The sequence below is a fragment of the Phasianus colchicus genome, chromosome 2 (assembly GCF_987193195.1).
Source record: "Phasianus colchicus chromosome 2, bPhaCol1.hap1.1, whole genome shotgun sequence".
NCBI classification, from domain to species: domain Eukaryota; kingdom Metazoa; phylum Chordata; class Aves; order Galliformes; family Phasianidae; genus Phasianus; species Phasianus colchicus.
The window spans coordinates 9749132-9756044 of NC_143437.1; positions in this window are offsets into that span (position 1 = coordinate 9749132).

Genomic DNA, 6913 nt, shown 5'->3' on the forward strand with positions numbered 1-6913 from the left:
GCCAGGTTTCCACCTCATGGTAAGGGCTGGTCATGACTTATGGATAAAGTAGGGCCCCAGGGCTTCAGTGAGTCATGTATGGTGACCATTCATTCCTTGCACTGGGCTTTAAAGTAGCTACCAGTAGTGGCAGCTTACTGAAAGCCCTGCAATAAACATGTACTTAGAATCAGAGAAACACTAAGATTGGAGAAGACCTCCATGAACATGCTGACTGCCTGTTGGATGCATTGGCCTCTGTCTCCTCATACAGATGTGATGTGAACCAGGAATTAAGACTGTGAGATGGCTGCTAAATAATGTAGAGGTAACTTGGTTTTGGGAGGCTGCTCTTCTCACATAGAAGATTCTTCCTTGTCAAAGGAAGACAGCTGGCTGCTCCCCTCCTGTATCAGCTTGTGCTTTCCCTTTTTCTTAGTTTCAGCTCTCAGATTGTAGAAATGCACACATCACACCGGCCCCCAATCAACCCAATGGAATGAGACCACTGTACCTGTGAAAGCCTGCACACAGAACAGTTTATGTAAAAAATAATTAGTTTTCCGATTACTGCTGTGGAATCATCCTCTTTCAGTGTATTAATTACCATCTTCCCTCAGGGGACATTTTAATTTTCCAGGAGGGTGCAAAGCTTTGATTGCATGCCATAGAAGTGGAATGCAGTAAACATGAATGAACTGCTCCAGTGTTGACATCAGGTGAGACAAACGGGCTGGAGAACTTACAGCAGGCACAGGGCAGTCTCCTGCAGAGCACCTCAGCCTGATGGGTGGTGGCAGGGCCGCATGTCCTGAATGCTTCTGGCCTGGTCGTGGGTTTGGCCACCAGCTAGATAGCAGAGAAAAAGGTTCCATGAAGTTTTCATCAGTTGGATGCTGAACATGGAGCTATACTGGCTTTCCCAGACTCTTTTTTTGACCACCTGCCCTGGAGGAGATTTTTCTGCTGTTCCTGGAGTGAGAGGGTTTGATAGCAACATCTGTCCTCTCAAGCTGTGATGGCAGGAAGGGTTAATTCAGTACTGACACAACGTGTTAAAGTTGTGGACCTGGCAGCAATACACTTTGAACAGAGAGAGATTCTGTAGAATGGAGTGAACTCAAAGAGGTGTAATTAGCTGGGCTGTCACATAGGAAAGAACATGTTTATACAGATTATTTTCAATTTCTAGCAACACCTGCTCACTTGCCTTAACCGCATTTCTCAGATGAGAACTAATTAGCACTTCCTTGGAAGCCCAGCTCTGTCCAGGTCATGGCTTCATCTCTATCGGGATTCCTTCTGCAGGAAGGCATGCTAATTACTATATCAGGAGAAGCTGATGGAAGCAGGAAACTATTTTAGTGCCTAAAACTAATTAAAGGAGAAGTTCACTTGAGCTTCCTTGGCTTGTTTGCACAGGGGTCAGGGCTGCGTGGTGACTTTCCTTCTCTGTATTTTTGAACAAAAACAGTCTTTTGCATCCTTAGCATTTCTGAGGACGCTGGTGCCTGTGGCAGCATGGCAGGGACATGGGCTGCAGTGACAGAATGGGACCTCAGGGAGGTCTGATGGCTGTAGGCAGGTGGCTTTTAGATCACTGCAGTGTATTAGAAAAGATGGGGTATTTTTGGAAATAATTTAGACTATACAGTATGGCCTGACTTAAACTGTTCACGAGTTTAAAAGGCGCTGCCAGCCTGACCTTCTCCACATCTAAGTCTGTACAACCTCACCTCACAAACCCTGCACTGAGTCAGCTGGACTGTTGGTCTGACTAAATCTTTTCCTCTAGGCAGCTCTCCAAGCTTACTTTGACCATCTTGTCAGATGGAGTCTCAGCTTTTTGTTTCCTTCAGTGCTTGTCTTTGACTCCTGCACTTGTGCTGTTTGTGTTCTTCTGACATAGTTTGGCCAGCTTCAGTCTGAAGCTTTTGCTTTTCGTTCTCCCTTTTGTAGATGGAGCCTTTTGGTGCCTGGAGTTTTACACTCGCACACTGTAATCACATCCACCTTCCCAGTAAGACACTCAGCTGCCTCCCTGTGTGTGCCTTCTCCAGCTCTAAAGCAACTTCTGTGGGCTGCTTCTGCCCTCCTCTTGTTTTTACTACATTTTTTTTTGTGACTGTGGGCACCAAGGACTTGTGGTTTTGAACCACGCATACATAGGGATCTGTTAACACCATGTGCCACGATATCCCTTGTGTCCATCTCAGTTACCCTGTATATCCTTCCCTGTGTTCCTGGCATTGTCATTGCTGGGCCAGGACAGATGCCACCAGGCTGGGACAGCAGGACAGGCTGAGCATAGCTGTGCTTGCTATAATGTCCCTCACGACCTCAGAGAACAGAAATTCCTATTCCCCAACTGATCTTTTCATGCATCATTTAATGTGCCTTGTAAGATTTCATAGAGCCATTTCTGTAATTCAACGTTGAGTTATTATTTAATGCGATGGTCCCCAGTCGGGACCTTGGGAGAGCTAATTGCACATAAAAGCCTGAGAGCGGTGAAATGGGAGGAATCCACAAATGCCTTAAATACCAAATTTTGTTTCTATTATTGTTATTTATTTATTTATTTATTTGGGCTTGATTCTGGTTGCGATTCTGCAGATAACATATCAGCTGATGAGATCTGTGCTGTGCAAAACCAGTATTATCCTGAGGCCCATAAAATCACTGGCCTGTAGATTTTGCTTTAGGGAGAAAGGGAATGACATGGAGCGAGGCTTACCCTCCAGGACCTGGGGAACAATGAAACTTAAGGAGTACCTGAGTGCTGCTGATGGTATGAAGTGTGAGGGGACAGAGGAGTTCTGCTTCTGGTCCCATGTAGAACTTCTGGGGTGCCAATCCCCATCAAATGAGGACAACATTTGGTTGTGGCTGGTGAGTAGGTTTTTATCCTGCTGCTGCTAAAGCCGCTGGAAAAATCTGATTGATCCAGGATTGCAGGTCAGAGCCTAATTCCCCTTTCTGCAAACACCCATTTACTCATGTTAGTGCTTAATAAAATGTAAGTGCCAGTCATCGAGAAAATGTTCTTAAGAGCTTTATTCGCTTTCTTAAGAGCTTTTCAGGGTCAGGCCCCATGCAACATGTCAGATGCCCTTTAGTCTCATTGTTTATTACTGTAACATAGATAGCTTCTTGGAAATAACACTTCAACACAAAGGTCTTTTTTTTTTTTTTAATTATTTTTATATCCACTCCATGTATGTTTGCTTCCTAATAACACTGTGTTTGGGTGATGTTCTGGCTGTCTGGTCTGAGGAAACAATGGCAGGGAGAAACATGAAGATCTTGGAGTTGGTACAAAGCTTTCAGACACCTGGCTGTGCAAAGTTGCAGAAAGTATTTCTCTTAATGTTTCAGGGCCTGATGTACCATTAAGATAATACAAGCTTACAGCCAACCATCCTACAATAGGAATGCTGAATTCCCTGAGTAATTAGAAGTTGTGTAAGGCAGTCGTGTGGTTTGCAGGGCTTATTAATTCAGTCACGTTTGCATTATAAAAAGGGTAATTCGAGTGTGTCTTGCTTGCCATTGATCTGCATCTTCCCTCCTGCCCCCGAAGAGCAGGGATGTGGCACAGAGCAGACTCCTCAGCCCCCTATGTGAGGCTGTTGGGATGCAGAGTGCCGTGTCTCTGTGTTCACAGTTATTTCCTCAGGCTCTGTCTTCACCAGGAGGGAGCTTTTCAGGCAGCAGCCTCTGAGGAAGCCGGAGATAAGAGCACATTAGAGGATGAGCTGTACCTACAGTTTTCTCCATGGAAACGTGGTTGTCACTCAGCTGTTATATCCAGTAAATCCAATTATGGCCACGGTCAGATATCTGGGGGAAAAAAAGTCAAGCTTGTGTAATTTAAAATACTACCAGATACCTTAGAATTGTTGGAGTTTGTTCTTTATGGTCCCAACTACATATCATTTTTCATGTTATAGGTGCATACTTTGCCTTTCTTGATTTGGGATGTATTAAATGAGGGTAGCACCTGGCCATGATCTAAAAGACAGGGGGCAATGGGTACAAGCTGCATTGCGAGAGTTTTTGTCTTAAGAATGTTTTTTTTGCACTGAGAACAATTCATCACTGGAATGATCTCCCCAGAGTGGTGCTAGAATCCTCATTACTGGGCTCTTCTATGATGAGAGCTCATCAAGGATGAGGATGGCAGGACCTTCCCCAGATCTCACATCCTCTCCTCTGATGGCTTCCAGAGAAGACCAGATTTTTGGCTGCGCCTGTGCTCTTCACCAGTGTGTTTCATTCCATGGGTCTGCCCTGAGGCTGGTTTGGAACCAAGCACCCATGCAGTGGTCATGCTTGTTGCTGCAGTGCATCCTGCCCAGATCAGAGCTGAGTGAATCTGTCTAGAAATCATTAAGGAAGCATGTGGAACCGTACACATTTAGATTGCATTTAGACATGGATGTGGGGTGGGTGAGTTATGGTTTCCTATGCCTGCTGCCATGCAAAGCCACCCTCATCTGAGGTGGCAATGATACCTTTGATATATTTTCTCAGTGCAAGTCATAGGAAAGAATCTGCCATCAAACACACAGGTTTCAAAATGGTTTCTTACAGTCCATGGAAGGAATTTATCACTTTAACTGCAGTTGGAGGAGGGTACAAATTAATATATTTTTAATAGGCATTCCATCTGCAGTTCCTGCTTTTCCTTATGACAGGTTTGAGGGCTATTTTGCTCATTCTGTCACTGCATGACAAACCCGTACAGAAGTCAGGAGCCCCAGATGGCTTTTCCAATGTTGCTCCTAACTACAGCTTTGAGATGCTTATCCAAGATATGACTCAGCTCCCCCATCTGTAAAATGGACTTTGATGCTTAATCTCTTTTAAGACAAGCTTTGAGAGCTCAGGGTAAAAACCAGGCAGTGGTCTGGCTCCATGTTGAGTGAGAGTGTATTTTTCAAATCCATGGCAGTCTTTTTTTAATTCTGTGCTTTGAAGCAGAGAAGCATGAGAATGTTCCACTTTCTTTTGGGGGGGGAAGGGGAGGGGGGCTGAGGGGGGAAGAAGGCAGGGGGTGGTTTTAAAAGCTATATAATTTTGGACTGGTGTAAAATTAAAAAATAAACTCTTCCCACAGCAGTTTAGCCCTGCACTGGATGAAATCTTGGAGGGCAGAATATTGCTGCTGATTGTAATCGTCAGGCCTCGGGATTTCTTTGCTGTGGAAACCAAGTATTGGTGTTTGATGTATCTCAGCATTCAGTGTCAGTCAGGCTTCCCACATCTCTCAAGTCCCTGAACCTCTAGGCAGGGATGGGAGAGCAAAATCCCTCCCACTGTAAGAGAAAAGCAAGTCTGAGATCACCTCATGAGACCGAACATGTGCATATGTCAGTCTGAAAGTAATGCCTCCTATTTATTTCCATGGAGACTATAATAGACACAAAGAGCACAATAACACTGTTTGATAGAGCAAATTCTCAGCTACACTGCCTTGCAATCCTCGTGTCCATTGTTTGGTGTCCTTAAACAAAAAGAGAAGAGATTGAGGTTAGCTGTTATGAAGAAATTATTCATTCAGGGTATGGTGAAGCCCTGACACCACTGCCCAGAGAGCTGTGGATGCCTCATCCCTAGAGGTGCCCAGGGCCAGGTTGGATGGGCCCTGGGCAGCCTGAGCTGGTAGGGGGCAGCCCTGCCCACGGCAGGTGTTGGGGCTGGGTGGGCTTTGAGGTCATTTCCAACCTGAGTCATTCTGTGATTCTGTCTGGGGTCACTATAGCCAAGTGCAGATCCTGGGCAGATGGAGCTGGATTCTGCTTTGCCAACAACTGGAGCAGCCCAAGCAATGGGGAGTTTATTCCCCATTGTCCTTGTTGGGTGGCTGGAAGGGGACCTCCTGGAGCTTCTCAAGTTACCCAGGTGGTCCAATACAGATAGTTCTGCCTACTGATATTAAACAGCAGAAGATAATGTTACCACAGGGATCGGGTTCTGACCTTTGTACAGATGGCCTTACATGCTAGGGGACCCAGTGGGAGATTTACTGGGGAAGGAGGTTGAAGCCCCATAGGAGGAAGGGTTGCACTGCTCACAGTTAAACCCGATTGTTCCTAGGTTCCTAATCCTCTCTCCTTCAACTCAAAGGTTTCATTTCATGGTAGATCAGTTACATAGTGCCCAGACCATGGGCCTGGGGCCAATTTCCCCTGGGAATGAATGTGATTAAACCTTTAATACTCATCATGAATACTTTTCCAGCTCATATTGCTTTCCATGTCTGACTGTCATCCCCTCATCAGGGCAGCTGGGTTTTGGGGCACACAGAGCGTGCAGTTATGGACAGAAGATGCTGCAACAGGGAGTGGTTCTCTGACTGAGCCTGTTATATCTCACACTGCTTAGATGCTCAAGCCGTGAGGGCAAGGTTTGGGCAAGATTGTGAGTTGCCTCCATTAAATAAGCTGCTCCCTTTGCTTCTGGGAACATGGCATTAATTTCATGCGGGTTTCTGTTGGATGGGAGATCTAATGAACTTTTGATGAACTGGGGCTGGAAGCAGACAGTCAATCCTATCGAATCAGCACTGCACAAGGCTGTCCTCATTAATGAATGTCAGAGACGCTGCCTGAATCAGAAGTTTCAGGCCTCTGCTTTTTCTGTTTTAATTGCATTTTAGAGAGTTCACAGGCCAGAGCAAGTGGGGAAATTTGTGATGGGTCAGAAATGGCTGTGGTTTGGAAAGAATTTCAGGCATCCTTCAAGTGACCTCCTCCTCCTCCTTGTGCACAATTGTTGCTTTAAAAAGCAACAGTGATAATAAGAGAGCAATGGAGCTGCCTTGCAGAAATTTTGCCCACAGCCCTGCAATTCGTAAATCCTCTCTGATCTGAGGGGAGGGAGTAGTACATTCATGGGGTGGTGGGGACAGCGTAGAAGAGCAGAGCAT